This window comes from Coturnix japonica, chromosome 4 (assembly GCF_001577835.2).
Source record: "Coturnix japonica isolate 7356 chromosome 4, Coturnix japonica 2.1, whole genome shotgun sequence".
Taxonomy (NCBI): Eukaryota; Metazoa; Chordata; class Aves; order Galliformes; family Phasianidae; genus Coturnix; species Coturnix japonica.
This window is the reverse complement of record NC_029519.1, coordinates 53,652,859-53,673,433: the sequence shown is the minus strand read 5'-3', so window position 1 is coordinate 53,673,433 and position 20,575 is coordinate 53,652,859. Positions and strand designations below refer to the sequence as shown.

Here is a 20,575-nt window from a genome sequence, read left to right as displayed (position 1 = left end):
TGGTCATTTGTGTCAGGTCTACAATACAAGATTTTGTTTGCATGGCTGTTGTTACTTTTACTTAAAACCTGATATCCACTGACTTGGATATCATACTGACTTTCTTTAATCTTTAATTCATAAAAATGCTTTTCTCTGTGTACAATTGCCATTGTAATAGGCTTTTAAGTGAAAGACCCTGTAAGTCTGAGGTCTGCCTACCTACTGGAGCGGGAATAGATGTTAATGAGCTCAGTGAGCGAAATAGAATTATGCCTCATGGGAGACTGTCAGAGAGCGTAAATGGAGTGGGTCTGGGTTTTTAGGCACAGGCAGAATGTAATTGCAGCTCTTGGTTCTGAGGAAATGCTTTGAATAGTATAACTAGAACTGAGAACAGAAATGATCTAAAAGCTGCCAGACACTCTGGTTCTGATGATTTTGAAGACAGTTTCCAGAATACTTGGAAGATAATTGCTGAAACTGAGCATTTATCTTAGAATGACCATTGGTTGCAGGTTGAGGAGCTGTACAACAGTTCATTTGTGTCAGCAGTAAATACAGTTCAGTTTTACTAACTTTTATACTAGTATTCATTTTAATTAAGGGCACTTGAATGGGGTATTTCCCTGGCACAATATATTATAGCAAATTCACAACAGAATTAAAATAGGGGTCATGTAAGGGCATGTAAGGAGCATCATCTATTCATTAATTTAGGCAGAACAGAAGCAGCAGCAGCAGCTATTTAATTAAAAGAAAAATAAGATTCTGGAACAACCTTCCACTGAGTTACAGTGGTGAAGATTTATTTCTTTCCTCACATCCCAATCAGTACCTAAACTTTAAGCCAGTTTAAAGCTTGATTTGCTAGTTAGACTATGTCTAAATTGTATTGGACTTGATTTCTTGGGTATAGTTGCCTATTAGCAAACATTAATTTGGAACTGTGGTTCATGCCAATTCTAGAAGCAGGTAATTATTGCTATCAGAAGGATGAAATCCTCAGTTGTTGAACATTTTGGAGTTTGTACTAAGACTGTAGCAAGGGTCACAGACAGGTAGATTTCATTTTCTCCCTTCCAATGTAATACTTTTAGCACTGATTCAGACTCATCTGGACAAGAATTTCTCCTTGGAGTAGTGCAGTTTTCATTCCTAACTCAGATGCATTGGCAATTCAGAATCTATTTATTTATTTATTTATTTACTTACTTACTTACTTACTTACTCCCCTGCTCCCATTCTGATAGAAGAAAAGGTAATGGCAATTAAAAAAATAAAAGTGTGGATGTAATTTTGGGCCATTGTCTTGACCTGCTGAGGCCTTCCACATTCTGCTTCTTTGGTGCTATATTAATGACTGACAGAAGACAGGCATTTAACACTTAAATTATAGAGGACTTTGCTAACCACGTTTTACTTTAAGAGCTATAGATGAAGCAATAAAAATGCAATTCAAGCCGTTCATCCTTTGTGGACAGCCTAAATAAGAATTGTGTTTAACTAAATGAATGTGCCTTTTGGCTCCTCTCATGCTGTAAGCTGGGAAACTGATGCTTCAGAAGCTCTCTGCTGGCTGACGTGGCCAGCAATGAGAAAATCAGGCAAATACCTGTTACTCCGGTATTGTGAGGAAATAGAGATCTACAGTTTTGGTGTGAAAGCTGAAGGAAACCAGTTTTCTGCATCTTTGATGTTCAGAAAACAGGTATTCATTTATGTTTTTGTGAAGGAGAAGGATGACATCACAGAACTTCTTATCACTTTCTTGTGGATGTATGCTTAATGTTGGCACACTTGTGCTGGAGTTGAACTGAAAAGGGAACTTTTTAAGGCGATGCTTCCAGTGTGCCCAAACAGAACTGTTTCAGAGGTGGTAAAGGCAGTTAAAGGTGACCAAAAGAGGTTAAAAGTCCAAGAAATGAAAGAACTATAGATTTTGTAAGATGAATTAAAATGGTATTATATGTCTCCCAGAAGGGAGTGGGTGATGAATTGTCAAGTGAGATAAAACCTCTGTTGGCCATGCAGTTAAAAGTATCTGAGAAAATGTAGAAGCCAAATGACACAGCTCTTGGTGTGTAAGAGCACGACAGATTGATGAGGTGCTCAGCGACCTGGCTGTCATGACTCAGAAAGTTTTTCCAGGAAATAAAGCAGGCATGGAAGCTACTGGCTGACACTGAAAATGCTGAGATAAGATGCTTTAAGAAGTAAAGGAACTAAATAATCAGCTTACAAAGAAAGAAAAGAAAGGAGCTTGATTTCTGTGTAAGTTTTTGGAACATCCAGAGGGCTTACCTAAGAGTATATTTTTCCATCCTACTCCTATTTTACACTCTATTCATAATCTGCAGAAGGCAGAGGCGAGAAATTGGATTGTCTCAGTTTAAATTATATTATCTTTGAGGAAACTTGGTGATGATTATTTGCTGTAATGGACAAAAAGTGGGATTTCAATAGACAGCTTAAGTGACTCACCTCTGAGGGTGCTGCAGAATTTACCCACAAGAAATCTCATAATCTAAACATTAAATGAATCTGTAATATGCACCTTAGAACTTGCCATCCATCTCAGCTGGTCAGGAGACATTTGAACACTTGAAAGAGAGAGGAAAATATAAATATAATCTGAACTGTTGAAGGTGTGAGATGATATTTGTTCCTTACATAGGCAAATGCCCTTGAGGCATTCTAGAGTAGATTGGTAGTGTGCCAATTTCTTGTTTATTGGAATCTAGGGCTAAAGATGAAAAGCCCCAGCAGAATACAAATGGACTGCTGTGTAAGAATACTAAAGGAGACTGCTTCACCTGTGTGAATACTGATGCAAGAGTATTGCTTCAGAGAAACTGGTTCTTGGTATTATTTAATACATGGATTGGTAATCTAACTTATAAAATAGTTGGAAATTTAGCTGACAGGAATCCAGCTGATTCCTGGATCATCTAAGGTACTCTTGACTAAATTCTTTATTGCACCTGGGGTTCTGAATAGCAAACATTTAATTACAAACAGTTAAAAATTAGCCATTCTAGCACTTTCCTTAAGCCAACAGAGGAAATTAAAAAAATGAGAATCAGCTAACCACTATTTATTTCGATGGTACGCTCGATGGTTGTTAGCATGCCAGGATGTACTCTATGTGCAGCCTGTAGTCCATTTCTGAGAGCAGCGAAGAAAACATTTGGCTAATCCAGGTATTGAGGGTAGCAATATAGAGATCTAAGGATGTAGCAGAGTTGGCAAAGTTTGGCAATGAACTGCAGCTTGAAACCTTGTCAGGTCTCCCATTATCTCTTACTGCACAACTGAGGTATATGAATAACAGATTTTCCTATTAATCAAACTTTAGCAAGAGCCTAACCTGATTGCAGTGCTGGGTTCCTGCTCTTTGCATACATTTGCACTGCATCTGATGTCTGAAGTCTTTTATACAACATGTAGCCCTGAGGAGCATGCTGCTTTGGCAGATGACAAGAAATTAGCTTGGGCTATTTAGCCAGCTTAAGAGCTCTCACTCCATTGTTACTCAACTGAATACATGCTAACCCAGAAAATCTTTTCCTTCAGAGTTCAGTTTCTGTCTTGGAGCAGGACAAAGACTGCTTTCACTTCTGAGATGTGACCATGATGTTAAATTGTTTGAGAAGATTCTGGAAAGCCCAGATCCATTCTGGTGATTTGGAGAAGGAAGGAGCCATGTGAGGGAGGAAGCTGGAAGTCGCTGTAAGTTTGAGGACTCTTTGATTCTCTCTGTATAAGGTCAAAGCTGAAATGGCCTTTGCACATTCAAAATCATGCAGCAGCTGCAACTGTCTGTGCAAGCTCTGTGTATGACCATTAGCAGAAATATTTTATACAAGCCAAAGGATACATGTCAGGTGGCTGTATGGGAAACTATTAATCACAGCCTGCACCTCTAATTAAACCATTGGTGGCAAGTGTTGGGTCAGCTGTGGGAGCACAGGTGAAGGTAATTCAGCTGTGCTCCTGGAAGGGGTGGAGCTTGACTCCACCTCTCCTAGATTTCATTTAAGGGCTGACCACTAAGGCAGCATCTCTTTCTGGAGATCGCTCCTTTGTGGAGTTCTGGTGGCAAGCCTCAACATTTTCCATCTTGACTGAAGGCCTCAGAGTTGGTGAGTTTTTCCCATAGATACCCTCTGGCTATCTATTTACAACTATTCTTGTATTATTCCAACTGTACATTACTATTCTTGTATTATTCTAACTATACACAGTAGCTTATTAGTTTATAGAGTCTTTGAGAAAGTTCAGATGAATTGGAGCAGTGTGTACTTCAGTGATTTGGGAGCTATAGACTAGAACTGCTAGGCAGAGGAGGAAACTTCAGTATGCAGGAACATACATGAGGAAGCAATAATGGACTTTGTTCAAGATAGTATGTGGGTAGTCATCCTTCCTAAAAGCTAAAGGGAAGAGGCAGTCACATTCCTTTATTAAACAAGTCAGTGTGAAAACTCAGAAGTCTTTGCCCGGGGTCCTGCGTCATGAATGCATGTATGGGAGACAGAGGAACTCAGTTCATCAAGAATTGGATGTAGGGACAGGCTAGTGGCAGACAAGCCTTTATATGGTATGTTAGGCACAGAAGGCAACCAGAAATCAGAAAGCAAACAGGAAGTCATAAACATGAATGTGTATTTGAAAAACATTACTTTCCTTCTTTTTGTTTTTCTCTACATAATGAAGAGAGCTAATTTACATACATTAGTGAAGATGTCTGTAGGATACATACATTTTATAGGAAGATAAGTACATGGAAATGATCCTATAACTGTATGTAGGACTTAAGATTACAATTAAAATAAGAAAAATCCTGAAAAGCTTTTAGATCAGCCAGTCAGCAGAATATATATTTTGTATAAAGCCCCAATAATTAAGAAAATATATGTAAAAGTATGTTTTTGAGTCAGACGTAACATTTATGTAATGCATTTTCCAGGTGTAACAAAAATGTGCAATATTGTTTAGCATTTGGGGAACCATCTCTGTTTCTGGGAAATGCTGATAGGAATAATCTGTCATTCCTCAGAATTTACTTTTTAACTGTTTATGTATCAGTGTTTGAGGAAAAAAGGGAAAACTCCTTTCCCTTCACATCAGTAACCTACACACATATCTTTATCTCTGTTTGTAAAGCGGATATTTTAGCAGCATGTATAGCCTTCAGCTGAAATCAAGGTCTCCTAGTGCTACGTACTGCACAAATGTATCATAATCCATTCCCTGAAGAATTCACAATGTTTCTAAAGATGGACAGAAGGATACAACATACTTAAATAGCTATATGTGTGTATAATTTATTATTTATTTACTTGTTATTATTTGAGTGTGTGTATAACTTGCATTAGAGAAATAGTAAAGCATGATATTTGGCAAGCATTATGTTAGACCCACTGTGTATTACAATTTTATTTCTGTTGAAGTGTGCTTTGGAAGGGAAAGAACTGAGCTATGCTGAAAAACAAAAGTAGGCTTTAAATTTTGTTTTCCAAGGTAGGAAAACAGATGGGAGTAGGCAGGGCAACACTTAGGTGCTCTGAGGAACAATGTATTCTTCATTTTGCCTTTCTACTGGATTAATTGAGTGGTATTTCTGCTTTTCTACTAACTAATAGAGATCATTTTAACTTTAGGTACTGATATGGCTCTGAGTTGGAATATAGTGAAAGATTTTACCATGTCCAGGTTCACAGTGAACAGGCACACTGTTGGCATGCTGGCTTGCCATTTTTTTCCTGTTAATTTTTGCTAAAAAAAAACCCAACAAAACAAAACTATAGAATAGCTTCTTAATATAACTCTTGCCTCTACTCAATTACTAAATGATGTCATACATTCTTAAATGAGAATGCAAAGCTCTGCGTTTGCAAACAAGGTGGGAAGAGGACCTGACTTGCTCACAGCAGAAAGAGCCTCTTAAAGTGCATTTTGCCTTTTTTTTTTTTTTGTATGTTTTCAGAGAATGCCACTCTGGAGCCTATATAGCCTGGTGTTTAAAATGCCTGCATTGCTTGCCTCTGAGCTCACAGTACAGCTGGCATGCTATCAAATATCCTGAAGGATATTAGCAGTGGGATTTTAGTGAAAGCCCCTGTGTTTAATAACAAATGCTGGTTTTAAACAGAAACTTGTTTAGCACAAAGCAGAGGGCAAGAATCTAACAGAAAGCTAATCATTTGAGTCAGTCTTTTCTTATTTCAATATGTACTTGACTTTGTAGAGCAAAGAGCAAATACTACTTTTTTTTGCTAAGGCAAATATTATTCACAGAGAGATAGTTCACATTTCACCTCACTATTGAAATTAATTTTGCAGTTTTGTCTTCTGGGTTTTTGAATTTCTGCCTCCTTTTCCTTGTTTTAATCACTCTATATTTAGCTGCTAGCCCTCTCTTTTTCCTTGACCTCTGAAGTACTTACCTAATCTCTAAGAGCTCTGTAAAATGTATATCCGTGGTGTTTCTCACCTTGACCCTTTGCTGCCAGCTGCTGGCAGTGCAGCCCTATGAGGCTGTCCTTACAGTAACCATAGAAACTATCCACAGGCTGTGGAAAGCCACTGATCAGGCAAAGGAGGGATAAGTTGTTCAGTTCCTAAAATGGAGTAATAGAATAATAAACGCAAGGATGAGAACAGATCTCCCACTAATTGTCTGGGATGTACACCCAGCAAAGTGCAAATGTCAGTGGTACTGTGCATTCAAGTAATACATACCGAAGAAAATGCACACATTGCTCCAGCTCAGCTGTTTTTACACAGTACTATTATGGGACACTGTGCTCCCAGTCTGACCTGTCACTGGACAAGCAGTTAAGGAAGATGACAAATCTCTTGTGCCAGAGAATATTCTAGAGTCAAAACAGTTGAAATAGATGGGTGGTAGGATACTTTCTTCTTACTTGAATAGGAGGAAATCTTGTTCCCCTCTGCATTTTCACAGAATTTTGCAAGAAAACTCTGGCTTGGCAAGCAGGATCAAAATTAACATTCTTCAGCTCTGAGACAAAATCCAGTTGATTGCATAGATGTTAGTTTTCCTGCATCTTTATCCTTTTCACCTTGGCAGTATGCATGTCAAACAACAGTTTTGCTCCGATAGTAATCTATTGGGGGTGGTGTCCACGATAACATAAAGCAAGAGTAGAAAAGAGGTTGACTGAAAGCTGCAGGCTTGTAAACCTGTAGCTGGTGAAAGCTACAAAAGCTCAGTTGACATCCAGGCTCAATCTTAGCAGTTCAGCTTGCTTCTGAATGTGGGTGGGAGTTTGAGTGACACTGAAGCAATACAGCTGCATGCCCAGAACACTGAAGAGTTGGAAGACTTTCCTTGTTTTATATTCCTCTTGCTGTCAGACTTAACTTACTAGGAAAAAGCACATTTTGCTGGATCTAACAATGCCTGAGCTTGATAACTTCAGTATTTAGTTATCTAGGACTGTGATAATGTTTAATTAGCAGTAGGGTTAATAAACATAAGGCTGTATATTTTTCACTGATTTCTTGATGAAAAGTAGTGAAGGGCTTTGAGGGGCAAGACTGGCCCATGCACCAATACAGAAAACAGTCATATTTATTATTATAGTTATGTTTGGGTTACAGGCAGATGTGGATAAGCCCAACCTGCCTTTGAATCCAGCAGAAGTCATGAGTCTGTACCACTACTGCTGCCAGCTGAGGCTAGCATACATACATTTGAAAGAGGTTTTTGAGTTCAGGGTTCCTGTGATACTCTAACTGCAGCTGCATGACTTTGGCCAGTGGAGAAAATGAGTAAAACTGCTGATCTGTGTCACTGTCATTTTGTGATACTGCTTTTTTGCAACCCAGACAGCTGCTTGCTAGCAACTGGGTAAGAACACTGCTTTCTCAGTTCCCATAAGCTGCTGAACAGATGTCAAAGGGTACCCATTCCTACAGGATCCTGGACTGCATCCGAGTCATGAACGACTCTGCATCCTGTTACCAGTCCTTTGTAACTGCTTATGCCAGGTCTTGGCCTCATTCGTAGCAATTAATTTGGAATTACACTTCGATTTCATCATGCTTCTTTTCACCTAATTGTATTATAAATGAGACAAGAGTGATCCTTCTCACCCCTGAAAATATTACTATGTTTGTGTAGCCTTTGTGATATAGTTCAGTGAGCCTTATTTAACCTCCTCGTGCCTAAAGGAACTCAGTAGAAGTTGTGATTGTCAAAATAGTAATTGCAAAAGAAAATAAAACTATATAATAATGATAAAAAAATCCAATATACTATGTGAAGTGGTTTTTTTATTTTTTTGTTTTTTGTTTTTTTTTTTTTTGATAAAGACTTTCAAACTCATTTCATCTGATTTGTAGGACTATGGAATTTAACTTGAAGTTTCTCAGTTTCCAACTGGAAAAAATATCACTGGTTTATTAGAAAGTAGAGTTGTTGTGGATGAGATTACTCTGGTGCCATGTTTGTATGAGTGGTATGTTTTTACTTATCCAGACCCTGTTGAAAACAGCTGATAGAACATACTAAATTCAGCTAGCTACATATGTTATGCTGCTTAGTTTTATTCTGAGCAGCATCTGCTTGCTGGTGTCTTGGATGCAATTAAATATGTACTTTTTTTCTACTAAATATAACTCCAGATATAGTACTTTCCATGGGAGATTCTATGCATTATATGGGAATCTCAGATTGTTATTTTCTAGTGATGATGAGATGAGAGAATAGAAAGAAGCTCTTCAGTCTTTTTTAGTATGTGTGGTTGAACACAGAGGGTATAAATGAAAGCACAAATTATGAAAAACATATCCATGGCCCATAGGGTTCACTGTTGTGCCTTCTACAATAGCTAGTGGAAGTAGCTTCCAAAGAACCAAGGCCATCACAAAATGTACTGTAGCAGGTATAAGTTATTCTTCATTTTAACTGGCTTCTGTCAAGAGACATTTGGAATGATAGAAAATGTGGAGAGTTGAAGGCATTATTCTTGTTAACTGAAAACTCTAAGCAATTGTAAAGAGAACTTTAGAGTTCTAAAGCATTTATCACCCCTTTGGAGAGAAGAATTGTAACACACAATGTGTTTATGTTGCATAGTGTGCAAGTTTGGAACTCCTCTTGAATCACTGATGTCTGTATGATACAATAAGTAGTACTTCTATTTATAAGAACCTCTTTAAAGGGGAGGGGGGAAAAATCACTTCTTTAGCTCTTCTCTCCTGTTTAGAAATCAAACATACTGCACTAAGTGATGCAGCACGTTAACTTTTTTGAGCTGGGAATGTGCTCTGCATGTTGTGCAATTGTTTCTAACATTCTGTGGTAGTGTGAAGTGCAAGTCTGGGAGCAAATTTCCATGCAACTTCTTTTTAACTGGGGGAAAAAAAAAAACACACTAATTTAGGCATTTCCTCTATCTACAGAGGACTTTATATTTGTGTGCACATGCTGTTCTTACTGCACTGAGGATTTAAAATTGGATTTGGATTATTAGATCCTACTGAAATAGATATAAATAGAAATAAGTATGAAATATGCATGAACTATTAAGAGAGTAGTATTGGAGATAGGGAAAACAATTGGAAGAACATCTATGTTGCTTTTTATCAGAAATGTCCTTGGTCAGGACCATTTCTGGTTTTCTCCAAACACTGTGTATGTGTTGCATGCAGTAACTGAAGTGGTAGTGATGATTTCAGTACCTCAACTGCCTGCCTGTGTAGCTCTTTGGAAACAGGAGAAGGAAATAAATCAACAAATTTCTCTGCAGAGTGGAAGATGATGATGTAAGCAGAGGGAGTTTTCAGCTGCAGAAAGAACAATGGTGGAAACTTATGGTAAGATATTTTCACATGACAGGCTTGAAAAATGAAACAGATGCAAAGTTTACAGCAGGATGTAGAAGGAAATGCTATGTAAGGAGAATCATCTCTTGGGAATATTCCCAACAGAAAGACATCTGGCCTAGGATTAGCAATCATGTCTGTTTCATCTGAATAACTTAAAAATATTTGTAATTTATCCTCTTGGCTTCCCAGTTCTTTGTTTCTTTTGTAATGAGTTTATATTCCGTGCCCTTCTCCCATTCCCTGGCTTTTAAAATACAGTCTTTTCACTGCTACGTTGTCTCTAGAAAGCACACAACGTTGCTATATTGTAATTCACTGAGCACACCAAGCCAAAGTGTGCTTCCTATGTGCCAGCAGGCAGAGACAGGAGGACAGTTTTAACAAAGTGCCTTCTTGTGCTGGTTTGGCCACATCCTTTTCTATTAATTACATCTGTTTTGTATTTTGAATATTCAGTTATTTATTTGATAATATCTATTTATATGATTCTTTTGTTCACAGAAATTTAATGAAGCACTCCTGACTAGGAAGCTTATAATCATGTCTAATCTCTATCTCCCTCCTGCATTTTAAACATGAGACTTCTGATGTGAACCACCTGAAAATACATATTTTGTCCTTATTGTAATATATTTGGAGACTTTATCTGTAGATTTCATGTCATATCCATGTTTTTATGGGGATGCTTGAGTGAATCTTCTGAATTTTCTTTGGAGATGTAAAACATTCATTTTTTAAACTTTTCTTCTCCTTACAAGGTTTTGTACTACAGCAGCTCCTTTCCACTATCAGACAGGAATCTATGACCACAGGCAATTCAAACAGGGATACTAACAAAATAGTGAGGAGCAACATTGCACAGGCCTTGTCTTATGGCATCTGCTCCAGAAACGACTGGAGGAGCAGAGATCTGTCTATTGAGTGGACTTATTGCCCCAGCCTTCTGGGACATCTGTCAGAGGCCCCTGTTCAGGTGATTCTTGACATGCAAATTTAAGGCTTTTGCCTTAATAGATCTTGATAGATAGCTCTAGTAATATTCCACAGATCTAACCTGAATTAAGAATGATGAATGCTTTTTCTTGTGCTCTGAAAGAATATCATTTATGTTATAATAGTTTCATTTCTGACTTTTACGTGCAGCAGCTTTTAAATGATTCTTCTTGCATCTAATTGCAGAATGCATGCTGAGAAGCATGACTTTTTCATATAAGCACGTAGTACTGTACAGGTATGTTTAATCTCGGGCCTGAAGATACCATCTGTAAATGCTTTCTCTTTGTGGGAAGGGGAAGCTTTCTGCTGCATCACGTTCTCACCGCTGTAAGGGGCAGAGCTGCGTGATGCAGCCCGAGAAAACGGGGTAAGTTCGCCACCTGCAGCTGCCTCTGTAGTATTGCTTCTTTTTGTTGCGTGCGTTTTTTTACGTCTTTTCTGCTCCATCCGTCAGCAGCGCTGTTTCTGGTATTTATATTCGTTTAGAGGTCGCCGTGCTCCGCTTAAAATGTATAAAGGCGTGTCCCACCATCCCAAACCCTCGGAAACAAACCACCTCCTTCTTCCCCTCAAAACCCAACCCAGCCTACCACAAAACCACCCCTCCCGACAAAACCCTCCCTAAAACAAACGCAAAGCTCCAAAACAGGACTGTGCTGGGTCAGGTAGGTGTGCCAGCTTGGAGCTGCAAGATAACGGCAGCTTTTCTTTAAAGTTTACTTCAGAAGCTTCAGTATGGCCAGCTGCAATTTAGCTGCGTGCTGCCAGCAGCTGCTTGTGTGCTGTGAGGCTTTCATGCCTTATTTCAGTTGTTTGTATTTTTCATTTCCCTTGTAATAAGGTCCCGGGCAATGTAACATCCTAAAACCAATGTGCCAGTGTGAAGGCAATTCAATAGGATTAAAATACAGTTTACTGGATAAGAAACATGGAAATCCAGAATACTTGTATTTATGGTTAGGTGAAAGAAATTCTGCTTTAAACCGGTTTAAGAAGTTCCAATATTTACCCGGTGAGGTTGTGAATGCCCCCTCCCTTGAAGCACTCAAGGCCAGGCTGGGTGTTGCTGTGAGCATCTTGGTCTACTGGGAGGTGACCCTGCCTCTAGCAGGGTGATTGGAACTAGATGATCATAAAGGTCCCTTCCAACCTAAGCCATTCTATGAAAATAAAGTGCTGTCCAGTATCCAGAATTCAGGAGCTAGAACACTGGTAAATTCACAGTAATAGTAAAAAGACTGTTAATGTTTGAAATGGTGTCTTTCTCAACCACAGTGATTCTAAGATTCTATAATGCAGAAAATAGAGAAAAATACATTTTATTTGACACTTACTTAACCAACAGACAGAATGAGGTTATTTTTGTGTTTTCTGAACTAGAATTAAGTCTGAAGTCTTTAGGCATCTGGGTTTATGTGTTGCTCCCTGCTCCTTGTATAGAGAAAAAGAGACTGGCAAGCCCTTTGGCTGTGGTGTGCTTGAATTCTGACAATGTATAACTTGACTGTACATTGACCCTGTTGTTTAAGCTAATATTCAGGGCAAAACCAACATGTGTGAAAGAGCAACACAACACTCTTCAGATACAATAGATATCAGATTAATGAACTGCAGAAAAGGAGAGCTAATTTTGACTTCAGAGCAGTGTATTTCAGATTGTAGCTATTCTAAGAGTGTTCATGAAGTACTTAAATTTAGCACAGAGAGAACAAGAAGTTAATAGTCACTGTGTTTAATTTCAAAAAGTGAAGCTATATATAACATTAGGAGACATACTTAGGTGAAAGAGTGAAAGGTTGTCAAGTGTCACAAAGACTGTGTTCTAGAATAATTAAAGCAGTGCACATTTAAAGCAAACTGAAAGAAAAATCAAAGAACTTAGGTAATTTACTGGGACTAATATGAAGCACACTATCAAATGTAATATAAAAACATAATTAGACCAGGTCAAAATTATTATAAAGAGTTTACAAATAATTAAAAACTACTAAGGATCTGTGTACAAATACATCACAAGTATGAAGTCTGCCAGAGAATTTACAAGGCAAACAGCTCATTCTTTTGCAGCTGTGAAATGATTATGCAAGGCAAACAGACATGAAGGAGATGCTAAAAGCTGACTTTTGTTCTTGCTGATTGAAGAGGGACATGAGGAAGTCCTGAAGGTTCCCTCAATACAATGTCTTTTGGATGTGTTTTGAAGGTTCTTATTTCAAATTGAATTGCTGGGAGAAATTGAGAAGATGAGGATGTCATCCTGAGCAAGATGATGTTCACCAAGGAGTTTTAATCAAGCTCTTGACTGAAATCACTCACTATGACATTCAAACTATTGCTTACAATTTCTGAAAGAACAGCTGATGGCAAGTGTGACTCCCTCTTTTAAAGAAGTTTAACAGAAACACTGGGAAGTCTAGAGGTAAATAAATCTGGCTTCAGAATGAATTCAGTAGTAATTTGTAATGAAGGATAGACTTGAAGGTGTATGTATGAGAATGATATAATGGGAAAGATTGTGCTACTTGCAAAGGTTGTCTACAAGAGGTAGTAAACAAGCAATATTTTTATTGGCTTGACGTGTTTTACAGGAGTTTACAGGAAGACATTGTGCAGTGTCACTAAGCAATAAGTTTTTTAGAAACATTGAACTTCCATGTATTAAGGTTTCATAATGGTCAACAAACAGAAAACAAGATGAAAAATAAGTGGCTTTCCTTTATAAAGGAATCTCAGAAGAATTTTTCTAGGAGCTGTGCCATCCATGACAGTGATCCAGAAAAGTGGTTTGTACAAGGTGCTGAAAGTTTACTCGTTTTACTAATTTATTCAGGGTAGTAAAAATGAAATATTGTTATAGCTGTAGAAAGATTTCATTATACTGCGTCAAGGAGTGATAAAATGACAGATGAGATTCAGAGTAGATAAAGGCACTTGAGAAAAACAATATTAATTTCCTGCATTAAAACCAAAGACAGTCAATCATGTATTATGGCATAAGAGATCTTTAAACTACAGCATTTCATTCTAAGCAAATAACTGCCCTAAGCACAATACCAGTTGTAGAGGGGAAAAAAACAACAACTGGATTATTAGGAATTATTAGGAAAGAAATAGCGACCAAACCGTAAAACCTTATTGTGCCATTACATAAATGACACAGTTTGCCTGCAGCTTGATAGCTACCTGAAGTTTTGGTTATTCAACTTCTGAAAGTGTGCTATAAAACTAAAATACATCCAGGGAAGGGCTATAAGGATGATCAAAGATTTGAAGAGATATTTTCTTGAGGAGTCATTAAAAAGATTAAGGATCTTCACCCTGGAAAAGTTATGACCAAGATGATAGAAGCATATGCAGTATTGAGTTTCACTGTAAAGAAGTGATAAAATGACTGATTATTTGCTTTTTTTCCCCCCTTCCTATTGCAAAAACTGAGATATGCAATGGAACGTTCATAACAAAAGGGTACATAGTCATGTGTTCAGTGATTAAATAGCTGGTGGAAGCAGAAATTCTGAAAAGCTGTGAAATATGTTTCAGTAAGAATTCTTGTGGCTGGAGAATGATTGAATATAGCAGTCAGCATCAAGAGAAATAATGCTGCATGCTTACTCTCTTCTGTAGCAATCAGCAGCATGATGGGAGCAAGGGAGATGACAGTACATGGCAAGGTGGACTTTTGGTTTGATCTGGTATTGCCATTCTTAGCTTTTATGTGATGGGAACAAAATGTGGCTGACAGAGGGCAAGTGTTTGTATGCATTCCTGTACACCTATTGTGTGTAGGGGAGAATGGCTCTGTGGGTACCGCATGCTTCTGTCCTCTCCTGCTGTGGAACCTGCCAGTTGCAGGTGTGTGAGATCTTGGAGCTAGAGGATGCGTTGTTAATCTGCTGCCATGCAAACTGCTGGTTTTCTTGCGAAGGAGTACAAAGCACCATCAGGTGGAAAAAAAAAATAATAGAACTGATAATGTGTTTTTTGATGTCTGTGAAAAGATGCACTTAAAGTTCTCCCCATTCCTTCATGCTCGCACTGCAAAATGCTTCAGCTGCAGTTCTGTTCTGTATGCAATACAGAAGTCTGATCTTGCTAATGCTTTCCTGAATATTTCTAGGCCTCACAGAGAGAATTTTTGTCTCTTCTCTTAACAAATATAATTAAATGTGTCTCTCAGCACTGAAAACTGAACAGGGATACAGTTTGCCTGAACCACTGCTTACCATTCCAGAAAAGAATGATAATTCTTGTAACCTGTGTTGTTGTTTCTTTTTCAAAAGATACCTGGGGTTTAATGGAATGCCTCCTGCTAACAGTGTAGTTGATAGACGCTAGATCAGTCTGTGGCAAAACCTGTCACATCATTGTTACTGTAAAGTCTTTGAATTGTCCGCAATTTTAGTGCTGGCTCAACTTCCTGCTTTGTTCAAGTAATTGCATTTTTAAAGTTATCAAAGAATTGGATCGCTTTTAGAGCTGAAAGGTCATAAATCTGGTATCAAATCAATATTGTAAAGCAGAATTTTGGTTTAATTATGGGGTGACTTAAAGATTAGCAGTTGTACTTTAAAATGATTCTGAGGCATGGTGGATTCAAATTCTGTAATTGTGGGTTATAGCCCATATTCTGCAGTGAGATATATTTTTAAAACCTTTTTTGTAATAAATAGCATGTTCTTTAATGTTTCTGTTGCATCTCCTAAAGAAAAAATATTGCAAATTAAAGGTATTTTTCATTTGAAAGGCTAATATAGCTAATGTTCATTGTTGTTTATTATAGATGATTCTGAAGCGATGACTTCACCTGTATATAGCATTCATGACAAAAAGAGGATGCTCAAGCAATTCTAATTACAAAGAATGAATTATCGTTCATAATTAGCCTAAACAAAAGAGAATAATTAATCATTTCTCTTTTACTATTTTTCCTTGTAATTTTTTTCCAAGAAATGCATTAGGGGGCAGCCGAGTCATTTAGTTGATCCAGTTCAGAGCTATTTCTAGTGCAAGCAATTCATAGAGTCATAGAATTGTTTGAGTTGAAAGGAACCATTAAAGTTCATCTAGTCGAGCTCTCCTACAATGAACAGGAACGCCTACAGCTAGATCAGGTTGCTCAGTGACTGTCCAGCCTGGCCTTGAATATCCCTTGCTCCTGGGATGGAGCATTCACCACCTCTCTGGGCAACCTGTGCCAGTGTCTCAACATCCTTATTATAAAATAACTTTTTCTCATATCCAATCTGTATCTCCCCTAAATCCAATATTCAGTATTTTTGTTCAGAATCATATTTTTGTGAATGTCATTGCACTAGTATAATGTGTAAGAAGAGCACTGTGTGTGTTTGTGTACATGTGTGGATATATATGTAAATATCTCTATATATTTTTAAAATTCCCTTTTTTATTTTTAAAGTTTTTCAGATTTCATTGCCCTATTTTAGTTAGGTTTTAGATGCTGAAACTTTGGTCCCAGCTTGAGATCACATTTTTGTAGTGGTTAGTTAAAAACATATGAGAAAGCAGCCTCCAAAGCATTACTTACAAGTTGAACTTTTCCTCTTGTGTCAGTTGCTTTAATAAAATGTTATCTTTCTTGATATGTTTCTGATTATATATTTCAGATATAATCATATCCAAATGTTGTTGTACTCTTACATCTCTAAAAATGGGACAATTCTTCATTTGTCCTAAAGATGTATAGCAGAAATGATTGAGCACCTGGTGGGAAGGCAGGGCCAAACCAGGGAGCTCAGTTGCCTGCAGTGCATCTGAGCGACCAGAATGGATGGAGCCAGGACCCTCCTCTTCTCAGACCTTATTTAACGGTTAACAGTGGAGGAATGGATATCTTGCTGGAGATCCATGCCTACCTGAGGCATTCCAAGGATAAGCAGATTTCCACAACCCCCCCCCCGCCCCCCTTTTTTTTTTCCTGTTTCTCTGTCCAGGGCTGCTGCATTTGAACTTATTCTCACTTGCTGCAACCTGGGACTTTATTATTATTATTACTATTATTATTGTGCTTTATTTATTTATTAATTATTATTATTGTGCTATATATTTATTTATATTATTATTGTGCTATTATTATTGTGCTTTCCATCATATTATAACATTACAACTTGTTTGAAAGATTCAATTTCAGTGGAGAAAACCTACTGCAGTTACACATTCCTTAACACTTATTACAGCATCAACCTATTAATACTTTGTGTGTGAGTATATAAGCAATAACAGCCCTCAAGTGCATGAGGGATGCACGCCAATATTTTAAAGCTAAGGCACTGTGATCCTCAGAGAGAATGAACTTTGTACTAAAGTGCAAGCAATTCTGTTTTCTGCCTGTTTATTAATAATTTATTATTTTCAGGTAGTCTGTCCTTATTAGCAAAACATAATTTGCTCGTTTAATATAAAATTGCTTAAAGTACAGTACATAATCTTTAATAATTTAATGAGTAGGTAATTTCACAGGTAGAGTATAATAGCAGAAAGTGGAGCAAAATAGAATGCAAACACAATAATTAAATTATTAAGAGGATAATGCACTATTTTAAGTGATATTCTAGCACCTTCCAGAGATCTTACAGCATCATCTTTTTTTGTAGAGATGTTGGTTATTGTTTGAATTGAGTATTTTAAGCAGTCACTGGTTTTGGGCCAGAGCTCCTTCCGTGGCCTTTCCAACCCTGATAAGCTTGTCTGAGGTCCCTCAAGTTGCTGCTTATTTTTTACTGTGGGTACGTATTTTGGATAACTTCAATTCCCAAAGCATGCTTTCACTGTCAAAAAAAGATAATAAAATTTTTAAACTGAAATGCATGCAGAAGTACTTTATTGGGGCCAATATGTAGTGCCAAGGAAGAGCAATGGGCTTGCATTATGGTACTGAGGTAGACCCTTTGATACGTGTACAGATCTGCAAGATCTTCAATAAAAATATATCTCATTTTATAATGCAGTTTTGTTTTTTTTTTGCTATTTTAAAATATACTCTAAATATCACTGAGTTAGTTTAGAAAACATCTGTTCAATTTATATGTTCTGATATATTGGCAGTTGCTTTAGAAATGTGTAAGGGCTGCTATTTCAGGCTGGGACCTAAGGAACTCTGTAGATTTAGGCCTTCTTTCTTGTCAAGCATGGTATGAAGGGAGAGCTGGGGGCAGTAGCATAAAGGGAGAAAAGTGTCTAAACAGAGAATATGAAGAGAGAAGAGAATGTGTGCTGAGAGGATCTCCCTTTGTTTAAATGATATAACCTCTAAACAGTATAACTGTTACAGGTTTGTTTTTTTTTTTTTTTTTCAGGAAAGAGGAAGAATATTCAAATGAGGTCATTTTTTGAAGGATCTTTAAGAACAAGACATTAAAAATTGTTATTATGCTATGAATTAGTGAGGTGGCTACGTAGATGCTGTTGGCATAGAATACATCTTTGAGCAAATGGATCTCAGATCCAACTCAAGGTTTTTCATCAAAGCATGTGATATTTGAGTGAGTATTTCAGAATATGAAAAGCATGTCTTTTTAAAACAGCATGTGTAATCAGCCTGAACCTGCTTTACAGCTAGGATATTCAAACTAAGAGTACTGCTGGTGTCTGACACTGATCTATTAGCTAATGCTGGTAACATGCTGGGAACTACCTGTGTTCTGTAACACTGGAAGGCAGTCCATTAGTGCCTGAATTAATGCACTCAGGGACTTTTAATTCTTCATGGAATCTATTTCCATATTTAATTACGGGAAAGTCATAGAAAAAAAGTTACAAAGCACCTTCTTCATCCATTTCATTGTCAACGAGAGTGGCGATTACTAATTCTTCTTCAAGTTATATTGCAGTGTTCACTTAAAATAATGCAGCTCCTTGCTGAGTTTGCTCCAATTAAGCCATATTTTATTTGCTAATGACTTACCAAGTTGACAGTGACCTTGAAGTTGGTATTGTCAACACTTCTTGGCATAAAGCATTAGGTGATTTAGAGTTATTAAGAGTGCATCAATTTATTCTTCAGTCTTTGTCAGTGTTTTTAAAAAGCTTTTTGGTTCCATTACAGATAAGATACTTTACCTGGATAATGTACAGGTTAGTAAGTTAAGTAACAATCAATTTATATTAATTTTACTGCAGATTTTAAAAATATGGCAGCACTTTTATTGTCTTTTGAGTTTGAAAAAGAGCAATCTCTGTGTCATCTTTAATTGTTACTAGTCCAATTTATTACCATCTCATTTCTGTTGGCCTAAGTCACTTTTACAAATATTTATAAATATTTAGATAATGTCAGTATCTCAAGTTATACTCAATTATTGTTGAATTTAACTTACTACATGTATTAAAAATTGTGCAAGTATAACTGAAAAGAGTAAGATGTTGATTTGTCATGAATGCTTCTTGGTACTTTAAGACAAAGATAAATAATAAAATCATAATTAGACAGCTCAAAAGTATTTATAACCTCATAGTCACAATTTAGTAATAATGCAAGGCACCTTTGCATTAAAAGCATTAAGGCAAACAAGATAATATTTAGAACAAGTGACTACAGGAATGTTACTCAAAATTTTTCTGTTCTTCTGTTTGCTTTTATCATATTTTTCCTTTTGAAAGCCAATACTGCATGTCTTTAAGTCAGATACATACATAATCACACTGTGAATTCATATACTTTATCTACTGGAAACTGCCATTAGTCCTTGTTTCCGCACACTTGTGTTTTATATTGAACATGACTCAAGAATAAAGAACCACCTTTATATGTTTAGAAAAACTACTTGGTTACTGAAGTGTTGAATAATGGTAGAAAAGACCCAACACTGACAGTGACTCATAGGCATTGGCCACAGTGATTAGCAAACACAGATTTTGGTTTAATAACATGCAGAAATTTAGGTATATAAATATTTTCACATCTTTATTCAAGAAAAAAAAAGTATTTTAAAATTGAGTTTCTGGTTTACAGTAAAGTTGTACTGAATACTTTTTTGTAGATGTTAATTTATGGCTGGAAATGCCAATTGTATAATAGGAAAGTGATGTTCTGTAGTAAGGTTTTCTTTTGTATTAATTTTATTTTGAAATACATGTTCATTTGCTTTAGCAAGGGCTTAGGGTATATGAGATGTATTTTAAATGTAGAGACCACATCTAACATTTTGTTCAGCCTTTCAGCTTTTTATCAGAAAATCTTTACTCTTCAGTGTAATCAGCTGTGAATTTTAAGTTGCTCATGAAAAGCTGAAATGTTTTTCAGTCACGTAAGGCTTACTGCTCTGTAAGTAGGGTACATCTCCAAAAATGCATTATCTACGTAAAATAAAAGATAAGACTTGACATTTTTTGGATTTCTTTGTTTTAAATTTGGATTTGTGAAGCTTGAAGCATTTCTAATAGCATACTATTAGTTTGTTACTGGAATACTGAACAACTTATGATTTCATGAGGCATAGGAAGTATAGTATGTTTAATATACATTTGTGTGAGTGTATGTACTAATTTTGCTCTGTTACAAGTTCATTTGCTTGTTAAGTGTTGTCCAAAGAGAAGCAAGAATGTACATCATCTAATGGTAAAATGACAGTCCGCACTGTTTATTCTCTTTAGCGGGAGAATAAGTCCTCTTATCGCAACATGTGCACTGCGTAGAGGAGATACTTGCTTGTAAAGAAGGAATAAAATCTAGGGAAGATGCTAATTGGTATTAAACATAAGCTGAAGGTATCACCAGTCT

General features: G+C 36.9%; 1 long non-coding RNA gene across 1 annotated transcript; it reads left to right on the top strand.

The window, feature by feature from the left end:
* Positions 1-4,085: 4,085 nt before the first annotated feature.
* LOC107313630 lies at positions 4,086-20,137 on the top strand. Its single transcript, XR_001555101.2, has 5 exons — positions 4,086-4,124; positions 9,765-9,831; positions 10,602-10,816; positions 17,451-17,582; positions 18,153-20,137. It is a non-coding gene; the product is annotated as an uncharacterized LOC107313630 (long non-coding RNA).
* The last annotated feature ends 438 nt before the right edge of the window (positions 20,138-20,575 follow it).